This window comes from Neophocaena asiaeorientalis, unplaced genomic scaffold (genome assembly GCF_003031525.2).
Source record: "Neophocaena asiaeorientalis asiaeorientalis breed wild unplaced genomic scaffold, Neophocaena_asiaeorientalis_V1.1 scaffold5, whole genome shotgun sequence".
In the NCBI taxonomy this organism is placed as follows: Eukaryota; Metazoa; Chordata; class Mammalia; order Artiodactyla; family Phocoenidae; genus Neophocaena; species Neophocaena asiaeorientalis.
The window spans coordinates 11,009,379-11,021,081 of NW_020174698.1; the positions used below are offsets into that span (position 1 = coordinate 11,009,379).

Below are 11,703 nucleotides of genomic sequence, written 5' to 3' on the forward strand. Positions count from 1 at the left end.
TTAGGTGGTGGGCATCTGGGGTGACTCGGCCTACAAGTGCCCATTGGCGTCACCAGTATAGCCACTGGGGGCGGTGGGCACTGGTCCTTTCTTGCAAGGCACAGGTGGCAGCCACAAGCCCAACTCCCTTGAGGCCAGGGCACTCCATCTTGCGCTCCAGAAGCTTGTGGTTCTGCGGCCAGAGTCCCACGCAGGCCGTGAGGATATTCTCCGTGCAGCTGCGGGGGCAGAAGGACACGTTGACCACCTGGCTGCCTGGCGGCGCAAGCGGCACCTGGAAGAGGATGCCAAGTTGAGCAGCGACAGCACGGGGTGGAAGTTCTGCGGCTGTGGGTCGACGTCGGTGCAGAAGCTCACACGCTGGCACAGATCTGTCAGCAGCGCCAGGTCCAGCATGATGGGCCCGGTCAGGAGCGAGTCCTCGCACTTGTTGAGCAGCACCAGCGTGTTGGTACCGCCCAGCATCAGCTCTGATTGCTCATCCAGGGCACGCTTGCTGTCGCCCACGTATGGCACATACTTGATGATGACACAGTGACCGGGCTCCACAACCGGCTAGTAGAGTGTTGGGTTGCTGTGCACTGTGTCGTCCACCACGCTGTTCTTGCACACCTCCTTGGAGCAGAACTGTGGCGGGGTCGACAGGTTCTGCCGGTCATTGTTGCCCAAGTGGTTGTACCTCACGATGGACGTGGTCTCATGGCCAGAGCAGATAAGCAAATCCACGAGCACGGACTTGACCTTGGTCTGGCCCGACCTTAAGTCGTCTCCACCCACAAAGAGGCTGCACTGCCACTTGAACTCGAGGGCACCAGGCACCAGCATGGTCAGTGGGGACCCACCGAGTAAGGAGCAGCCCTCCAAGATGCTGGCCACCGCAAACAGCATGGAGGGCGACACTTCCAGGCCCAGCTGGATGGTGCTCAGCAGGTTTTCAGCGGTATCATTGAGGCCCGGGATCACTTCGGAAAAGTGCTCCGTATTCGCTGTCTTCCGCACGATGACTTCAGCCAGCCCGGCGCCGGACTGGAAGCTGCAGAAGTCGGTACAGATCAGCTCCAGCTGCTGGGCGCGCGTGCCCAGGATGACGTAGTCGGCCCGCGCGCTCTGGTTATTTAGCCGTGAGGAACTCTGGGAGGTAGACGGAGGGCCGCGGAAGCAGAGCCTCCAGGTGCGACCACGGTTTTTCCTGTGGCTCCTGTGTGCACTGCATCGCCTCCGCCAGGTTCAGAGATGATTATGGCCCAGACGTCGAATGCGAGGTCGTCGGGAGCCACCATGGGCAGCAGTGAGCTGAAGGGCACGAATACCTCCTGGCTTTCTTTGACCAGGCCCAGGTTAACGGGGACGCCTGCGTCAGCGAGCCTTTGTAGTTGGCCTCCTTCTGGCAGGTGCGCGAGGGCCAGGACAGGCGCAGTCGGTGGGCCAGCACTGCAGCAGTCTGGAGCCTTTGTTCGCGCCCCAGCCCACAAGCACGACCGCGAGCCCGGGCACCTGCCGGGCGGTCCGGAAGGTGAAGCCCGTGGACCTGGGGTGCATCTTGAGGACGGTGGCTTCGGGACTGATGCACGTCATCCGGTACTTACTGCACCTCCCTGGCCTCGGACTGTAGACCATGTTGGACTCTGGACCACAAACTTGGTGGCGACCTCCATCGCGACGAGCGGCGCGGAGTCAGCTGGGACAGCGGCGGACAGCTAAGTAAAACTTTAGAAAGCTTTTAATAGAGCTATAAAGTGAGTCATAAAATAATTTTTTATTTAAAAAGATATCACATAACAGTTTAAATACAACTTGGTTTGAATCAAACATATCCTCATAGACCGAAGACTCTATGAAAATATTTATCTGATTGGGCATTTCAATGAGAACTAGTCCCTTTGTTTTATGGTAGCTGAGGTACTGACTGACATATCCTGTAAAATAGTGAAGGGATGACTTAATTCCTTTTATTTCATAATAATTTAATTTCTAGAAGCCCACATAACCTTACAATCAATTATTTTATTGTCAGTATTTAATGGAAAATCTTAGATGGTATGACTGGGATGTAGAATCAAAGAATATATGTTGACAAAAATTTTAAAACTAAATTGCATATTTATTTACTCTGAAGTCTTTTAGCGCCACTAGATGGCGCTAAAATATATCCTGATAAATTTTGTTATTCATCAAGAGGTTATATTAATTTTATGACCTCGTTAGTTGGTGCATTCTTTGTTTATATTTTTTAAACATTTAAAACAACTTAAGTGCTGCTAGTGTAATTGATTATTGAAATAGGTAATAAAATCACCAAACTGTAGAAATACAGAATTTGTAATTAAAATTATTCAAAGTGTTATTTTGGTGGCCCACAGATATTGCCTTATGCAGGCTTTCTCATCATATAAGGTTCCTCTCCTCTAAATTCACTAAGAGGAAGGAATACTTTGCAAATGGACATAATGAATAGTTTCATGAACTGTTTGATAATCTGATTAATGATGAGGGGTGACGTATGAACACATTGATAAAAGATTTAAATTCTTGACACGTGATACTTCCTCCAACAAAGATAACATAAAACTAATGATATGCCACTACATGAGGACATCAGTGATTCATGATTGATTTGTTGTAATTTCAATGAATATTTACAATTAGTGCACAGAATGCTTTGAAATGACCTGCAATGTCACACAATTTAAAGGGTTTCCTCAATTTGACAGTAGTCCTAAAATTTTACCCATTATTAATAGATATTTTGTGAAGTTGAAAGAAACTTTTATATACTATTGCTAGTAAGCACATTATGATCAGCTGTGCTAGAGGAAAGCCTGAGTTGTCTTTCCTTGTCCTATGGAGACAGGATTGAAGAGTATAGCCAGTCCCTGGAGAGAGGTGTGTTAGATAGTAACATAATTCAAGTGTTCCATAGTGTCTGGATCTTGTGATATTTGTGGTATTTGCTGCTTTTAAAAGTTTCTCATTTGTTGTGACTTCTTTTCTCATTACAAATACATATTCATTTTTGTATGTAATTTTGTATTCTTTTTCTTAAATAGGGCTCAAAAAACTGTATAAGCTTCAAATTGCACAAATTATTCATTTTTATTCCATACAGTCTATGCTTTTTTTTCACTATTGGACTTTTGTTTATGTTGTTTTCTTTGTTTTCTTATGCCCTTTCTCTCAGTATTGCCTTTCTAATTTCTACTTGCCTAGGTCTACAAGACCTGGTACATATATCATATTTCCTTCATGAAAAGGGCTCTGATCTCTTTCCCAAAACTCCACACTTCAAGTCAGTCAAGAGTAATTTCTCCCTCATCTAGAAAAATGTATTTTTATTTCTTTTGTGACCCATTTCTTTGTATATCTTGTATTATATATATTTATGAATGTGTTATTTTCCCCTATTGGGGTCTTAACTTCCTGATGAAAGAGTCTCAATCTTATCCATATTTGCATCCCATGTAGTACCTAGCACAGTAATTTATATATTACAGGCAACCCACAAATATGTGTAAAATAAATTAATGAGGGCATGAACATTGTTTGATCTGACGGTCACAGCATATGTTCTTCTCTGCCTGTTTATTTGAACTCTGAACATTTTGGTCTTAGGTGTATGCTTATATTTAAAATACAATATGCATCAGCCAGACTCTTGGAGAAAATAAAGGAGCGTATTCTACATTTACAAGAAATCATGGTCCTATCTCGATATAGGCAACATTACAATACCATAGATTCCTCTTCCAGCATATAGTTAGTCTATATCAGGAGGCATCAAACTATAGCCCATGGGCTAAATCCAGCCGGCTGCCTGTTTTTGTAAGTAAAGTTTTATTGAAACACAGCTCATTCATTTTTATCATGTCTGTGGTTGTTTTCAAGCCACAAAAGCAAAGTTGAGTAGTTTCGACAGAGACTGTTATAGTGAGCAAAGCCTAAAATCTTTACCATCTGGTGCTTTATTTATTTATTTATTTTTAACATCTTTATTGGAGTTATAGTTGCTTTACAATGGTATGTTAGTTTCTGCTGTATAACAAAGTGAATCAGCTATACATAAACATATATCCCCATATTTCCTCCCTCTTGCATCTCCCTCCCGCCCTCCCTATCCCACCCCTCTAGGTGGCCAAAATGCACGGAGCTGATCTCCCTGTGCTATGTGGCTGCTTCCCACTAGCTATCTGTTTTACATTTGGCAGTGTATATATGGCCATGCCACTCTATCACTTTGACCCAGCTTAGCCTTCCTCTTCCCTGTGTCCTCAGGTCCATTCTCTATGTCTACGTTTTTATTCTTGTCCTGCCCCTAGGTTCTTCAGAACCATTTTTCTTTTTTTTTTTACATTCCATATATATATGTTAGCATATGGTATTTGTTTTTCTACTTCTGACTTACTTCACTCTGTATGACAGACTCTGGGTCCATCCACCTCACTACAAATAACTCAATTTTGTTTATTACATGTAGTTGTACAGTTTTCTCAGCACCACTTCTTGAAGAGGCTGTCTTTTCTCCATTGTATATTCGTGGATCTTTTTTGATAAAGATCCACTTTATCTTGATAAAGATCCACCTTTATCAAGATAAGGTGACCATATGTGTGTGGGTTTATTTCTGGGCTTTCTATCCTGTTCCATTGATCTATATTTCTGTTTTTGTGCCAGTACCATACTGTCTTGATTACTGTAGCTTTGTAGCATAGTCTGAAGTCCAGGAGCCTGATTCCTCCAGCTCTGTTTTTCTTTCTCAAGATTGCTTTGGCTATTCAGGGTCTTTTGTGTTTCCATACAGATTGTGAAATTTTTTGTTCTAGTTCTATGCAAAGTGCCATTGGTCATTTGATAGGGATAGCATTGAATCTGTAGATTGCTTTAGGTAGTATACTCATTTTCACAATGTTGATTCTTCCAATCCAAGAACATGGTATATCTCTCCATCTGTTTGTATCATCTTTAGTTTCTTTCATCAGTGTCTTATAGTTTTCTGCACACAGGTCTTTTGTCTCCTTAGGTAGGTTTATTCCTAGGTATTTTATTCTTTTCGTTGCAGTGGTAAATGGGAGTGTTTCCTTACTTTCTCTTTGAGATTTTTCATCATTAGTGTGTAGGACTGCAAGAGATTTCTGTGCATTAATTTTATATCCTGCTGCTTTACCAAATTCATTGCTTAGCTCTAGTAGTTTTCTGGTAGCATCTTTAGGATTCTCTATGTATAGTATCATGTCATCTGCAAACAGTGACAGTTTTACTTCTTCTTTTCTGATTTGGATTCCTTTTATTTCTTGTTTTTCTCTGATGGCTGTGGCTAAAACTTCCAAAACTATGTTGAATAATGGTGGTAAGTGTGGGCAACCTTGACTTGTTCCCGATCTTAGTGGAAATGGTTTCAGTTTTTCACCATTGAGAACGATGTTGGCTGTGGGTTTGTCATATATGGCCTTTATTATGTTGAGGTAAGTTCCCTCTATGCCTACATTCTGGAGAGTTTTTATCAAAAATTGGTATTGAATTTTGTCAAAAGCTTTTTCTGCATCTACTGAGATGATCATATGGTTTTTCTCCTTCAGTTTGTTAATATGGTGTATCACGTTGATTGATTTGCATATATTGAAGAATCCTTGCATTCCTGGGATAAACTTCACTTGATCATGGTGTATAATCCTTTTAATGTGCTGTTGGATTCTGTTTGCTAGTATTTTGTTGAGGATTTTTGCATCTATATTCATCAGTAATATTGGTCTGTAGTTTTCTTTTTTTGTGACATCTTTGTCTGGTTTTGGTATCAGGGTGATGGTGGCCTTATAGAATGAGTTTGGGCGTGTTCCTCCCTCTGCTATATTTTGGAAGAGTTTGAGAAGGATAGGTGTTAGCTCTTCTCTAAATGTTTGATAGAATTCGTCTCTGAATCCATCTGGTCCTGGGCTTTTGTTTGTTGGAAGATTTTTAATCACAGTTTCAATTTCAGTGCTAGTGATTGGTCTGTTTATATTTTCTGTTTCTTCCTGGTTCAGTTTGGGAGGTTGTCCTTTTCTAAGAATTTGTCCATTTCTTCCAGGTTGTCCATTTTATTGGCATAGAGTTGCTTGTAGTAATCTCTCTTGATCCTTTGTATTTCTGCAGTGTCAGTTGTTACTTCTTTTTCATTTCTAATTCTGTTGATTTGAGTCTTCTCCCTTTTTTTCTTGATGAGTCTGGCTACAGGTTTATCAATTTTCTTTATCTTCTCAAAGAGACAACTTTTAGTTCTATTCATCTTTGCTATTGTTTTCTTCATCTCTGTTTCATTTATTTCTGATCTGATCTTTATGATTTCTTTCCTTCTGCTAACTTTGGGGTTATTTTGTTTTTCTTTCTTTAACTGCTTTAGATGTAAAGTTAGGTTGTTTAGTTTAGATGTTTCTTGTTTCTTGTGGTAGGATTGTATTGCTATAAACTTCCCTCTTAGAACTGCTTTTGCTGCATCCCATAGGTTTGGGGTCATCGTGTTTTCATTGTCCTTTGTTTCTAGGTGTTTTTTGATTTCCTTTTTGATTTCTTAAGTGATCTTTTGGTTATTTAGTACTGTATTGTTTAGCCTCCATATGTTTGTATTTTTCACAGATTTTTTTCCTGTAATTAATATCTAGTCTTATAGCATTGTGGTCAGAAAAGATACTTGGTACAATTTCAATTTTCTTAAATTTACCAAGGCTTGATTTGTGAACCAAGATACGATCTATCCTGGAGAATGTTCCATGAGCACTTGAGAAGACAGTGTATTCTGTTGTTTTTGGATGGAATGTCCTATAAATATCAACTAAGTCTATCTTGTTTAATGTATCATTTAAAGCTTGTGTTTCCTTAGTCATTTTCATTTTGGATGATCTGTCCATTGTTGAAAGTGGGGTGATAAAGTCCCCTACTAAGATTGTGTTACTGTCGATTTCCCCTTTATGGCTGTTAGCATTTGCCTTATGTATTGAGGTGCTGCTGTGTTGGGTACATAAATGTTTACAATTGTTATATCTTCTTCTTGGGTCGGTCCCTTGATCATTATGTAGTGTCCTTCTTTGTCTCTTGTAATAGTCTTTATTTTAAAGTCTGTTTTGTGATATATGAGGAATGCTACTGCAGCTTTCTTTTGATTTCCATTTGCATGGAATATCTTTTTCCAGCCCCTCACTTTAAGTCTGTATGTGTCCCTAGGTCTGAAGTAGTTCTCTTGTAGACAGTATATATATGGGTCTTGTTTTTGTATCCATTCAGCAAGGCTGTGTCTTTTAGTTGGAGCATTTAATCCATTTACATTTAAGGTAGTTATTGATATGTATGTTCCTATTATCATTTTCTTAATTGTTTCGGGTTTGTTATTTCAGGTGTTTTCCTTCCCTTGTGTTTCCTGCCAAGAGTAGTTCCTTTAGCATTTGTTGTAAAGCTGGTTTGGTGATGCTGAATTCTCTTGGCTTTTGCTTGTCTGTAAAGGTTTTAATTTCTCCGTCAAATCTGAATGAGATCCTTGCTGGGTAGAGTAATATTGATTGTAGGTTTTTCTCTTTCATCACTTTAAATATGTCCTGCCACTCCCTTCTGGTTTGCAGTTTCTGCTGAAAGATCATCTGTTAATCTTATGGGGATTCCCTTGTATGTTATTTGTTGCTTTTCCCTTGCTGCTTTTAATATTTTTTCTTTATATTTAATTTTTGATGGTTTGATTAATATGTGTCTTGACATGCTTCTCCTTGGATGTATCCTATATGGGACTCTCTGTGCTTCCTGGACTTGACTATTTCCTTTCCCATATTAGGGAAGTTTTCAACTATAATCTCTTCAAATATTTTCTCAGTCCCTTTCTTTTTTTCTTCTTCTTCTTCTAGAATTTGAATGTTGGTGCATTTAATGTTGTCCCAGAGGTCTCTGAGACTGTTGTCAATTCTTTTCATCCTTTTTTCTTTATTCTGCTCTACGGTAGTTATTTCCACTATTTTATCTTCCAGGTCACTCATCCGTTCTTCTGCTTCAGTTTTTCTGCTATTGTTTCCTTCTAGAGAATTTTAAATTTCATTTACTGTGTTGTTCATCATTGTTTGTTTGCCCTTTAGTTCTTCTAGGTCCTTGTTAAATGTTTCTTGTATTTTCTCCATTCTATTTCCAAGATTTTGGATCATCTTTACTATAATTACTCTGAATTCTTTTTCAGGTAGACTGCATATTTCCTCTTCATTTGTTTCATCTGGTGGGTTTTTACCTTGCTTCCTTCATCTGTGTATTTCTCTGTCTCTCATTTTGCTTAACTTACTGTGTTTGGGGTCTCCTTTTTGCAGGCTGCAGGTTTGTAGTTCCCTGTGTTTTTGGTGTCTGCCCCCAGTGATTGGTTCAGTGGGTTGTGTAGGCTTTCTGGTGGAGGGGACTGGTGCCTGTGTTCTGGTGGATGAGGCTGGATGTTATGTTTCTTTCTGATGGGCAGGACCACGTCCGGCTGTATTTTCGGGTGTCTGTAAACGTATTATGATTTTAGACAGCCTCTCTGCTAATGGGTGGGGTTGTGTTCCTGTCTTGGTAGTTGTTTGGCATAGGGTGTCCAGCACTGTAGCTTGCTGCTCATTGAGTGGAGCTGGGTCTTTGCGTTGAGATGGAGGTCTCTGAGAGAGCTTTTGATGTTTGATATTACATGGGACTGGGAGGTCTCTGGTGGACCAATGTCCTGAACTCAGGTATCCTACCACAGAGGCTCAGGCCTGACACCCAGTCAGAGCACCAAGACCCTGTCAGCCACATGGCTCAGAAGAAAAGGGAGAAAAAGAAAGAAAGAAAGAAAGAAAAATAAAATAAAATAAAAATGTTATTAAAATAAAAAATATATTATTAAAAATAAAAAAATTAAAAAGTAATAAAAAAAAGAGAGAAAGAAGAGAGCAACCAAACCAGAAAACAAATCCACCAATGATAAGACGTGCTAAAAACTATACTAAAAAAGCCAAACAAACTGGACAGACAGAACCCTAGGGCAAATGGTAAAAGGAAAGTTGTACAGACAAAATTACACAAAGAAGTATACATATACACACTCACAAAAAGAAAAAAGAAAAAAAAGTATATAAAAAGGAAGAGAGCAACCAAATCAATAAACAAATCTACCAATGATAATAAACTCTAAATAGTAAACTAAGATAAAGATAGAAAGATAAAACCAGAAGCAAATTAGATGCAGAAAGCAAACCCCAAGTCTACAGTTGCTTGCAAAGTCCACTGCCTCAATTTTGAGATGATTCGTTGTCTTTTCAGGTATGCCACAGCTGCAGGGTACATCAATTTGATTGTAGAGATTTAATCCGCTGCTCCTGAGGCTGCTGGGAGAGATTTCCCTTTCTCTTCTTTGTTCGCACAGCTCCTGGGGTTCAGCTTTGGATTTGGACCCGCCTCTGCATGTAGGTCGCCTGAGGGCGTCTGATCTTCACTCAGACAGGACGGGGTTAAAGGAGCAGCTGATTTGGGGGCTCTGGCTCACTCAGGCCGGGGGGAGGGAGGGGTATGGATTCGGGGTGAGCCTGAGGCGGCAGAGGCCGGCATGACGTCGCACCAGCCTGAGGCGTGCCATGCGTTCTCCCGGGGAAGTTGTCCCTGGGTCACAGGACTCTGGCATTGGAGGGCTGCACAGGCTCCCGGGAAGGTGGATAGTGACCTGTGCTTGCACATAGGCTTCTTGGTGGCTGCAGCAGCAGCCTTAGCATTTCATGTCGGTCTCTGGTGTTGGTGCTGATAGCTGCAGCTCGTGCCCATCTCTGGAGCTCGTTTAGGCAGTGCTCCAAATCCCCTCTCCTCATGCACCCTGAAACAAAGGTCTCTTGCCTCTTAGGCAGCTCCAGACTTTTTCCCGGACACCCTCCCACCTAGGGGTGGCGCACTAGCCCCTTTCAGGCTGTGTTCATGCAGCCAACCCCAGTCCTCTCCCTGGGATCCGACCTCTGAAGCCCTAGCCTCAGCTCCCAGCCCCGCCTGCCCCGGCGGGTGAGCAGACAAGCCTCTCGGGCTGGTGAGTGCCGGTCGGCACCCATCCTCTGTGCGGGAATCTCTCTGCTTTGCCCTCCGCACCCCTGTTGCTGCGCTGTCCTCTGTGGCCCCAAAGCTTCCCCCCTCTGCCACCCGCAGTCTCTGCCCGTGAAGGGGCTTCCTAGTGTGTGAAAACCTTTCCTCCTTCACAGCTCCCTCCGACTGGCAAGTCCCGTCCCTATTCTTTTGTCTCTGTTTTTACTTTTTTCTTTTGCCCTACCCAGGTACGTGGGGGAGTTTCTTGCCTTTTGGGAGGTCTGAGGTCTTCTGCCAGCGTTCAGTAGATGTTCTGTAGGAGCTGTTCCTCATGTAGATGTATTTTTGATGTATTTGTGGGGAGGAAGTTGATCTCCATATCTTACTCCTCTGCCATCTTGAAGCTCAAAGTCCCCTGGTCCTTTAATAAGAAAGTTTTGCTAACCTCTGATATAAATCTTATTGGTAGTTAGGTAGCCAGATGACTAGATAGGAGAATGCAAATCTTTTCTTTTAAAAAATGACTTGGGAATAAGAGAACTACTAAAATTTCAGTTTTGGAGCTATCACTTTTTCAGAGTGTTTGAGAGGTTAGTGTTCTCTTGGAGCATGTACACCCCATTGGGTAGTAGGAGCAACTCCACAGAAGTTTGTAAACAAAAAAACCTCAAAAGAACATGGAGAAAGACCAACACATTGTATTTCCACAGAGTAGGCCAATTAGCAATCACCAAATCAGTAACTTGTAAAGTCCTACAAGGCCCAGACAAATACAGTAACTGGTGGGGGAGGGGTGCATTTGGGGGAGACAAGAATCCAGGATCAGACACACAGCACCCAGTGCTCTCCATTGCATTCGCTGATCTCAACACAGTGAGGTACGTCTGTGGTGATCTTACAGCATGTAAAGGAAATCCCCTTTTTTCCTCGAGCTTCCACAACACTATTAATCACTGCTGCAACACGGCAGGACATGGGCTCCTTGCACCACGAAGAAGTCATTGCTGTGGTCTTTCTGGAAGCCAAGGAGGAAAAGCTCAGAATTTTTAAAGGTTAAGGATTTTAGTCCTTGCTGCATATATCCATTCCTGAGCAGCACAGGGTGTATACAAAGGCATCGTTCTTAAAACCTGTCCTTCTCAGCTCACGTTAAAACACACACACACACTCCCTGTTGTGCATAGTAGGCCTGGCCCAATCCAGTGAAGGATGTATCTGGTATGCAGAGTGAGTGCCGTATCCAGAGATTAGAGCTCTGGAACGGAAGACCTTTATCACATAGGCGACCCACATCCATTCTTGGCTTTTGCTTGGTGCCTTTCACCTGGCCCACCTAACCTGGCTCAGCCTCTCCTAACCGCTCTGCCTTGCCTTTTCCTGTTCATACCAATTTCCAGTCTTCCAGGAGAAGGAGATCAAGTCATGGGGCAACCCAGTTAAAGCCTAGTCTCCCATGAAACATTGAAGGTAGAGAGGTTGCCAGAGGACACTATAGCAGAAAAGCCAGCTCTAATTGGCAAAAATGAGGTAGTTCAATAGGTTGTGCACTCCAAATAGTCATTCTCTGTGGTGAGAGAACAAAAGGTGTCTCTGCTGTGCAGACCCTGAGACCACTGTGCAGGAATAAGGGCCTTAGATGAAAACACAAAACCAGAATTTTTTTTTTTTTTTTTTTTTTTTTTTTTTTCGGGTTTTTCT

At 42.1% G+C, this 11,703-nt stretch overlaps 2 pseudogenes; both read right to left on the reverse strand.

Annotated features, from left to right (window-relative positions):
- Positions 1 to 1,655, reverse strand: LOC112409159 (inositol-3-phosphate synthase 1 pseudogene; annotated as a pseudogene).
- Positions 1,656 to 10,490: 8,835 nt separating this feature from the next.
- Positions 10,491 to 11,703, reverse strand: part of LOC112409104 (protein lin-28 homolog A pseudogene) — a 2,756-nt pseudogene continuing 1,543 nt past the window's right edge.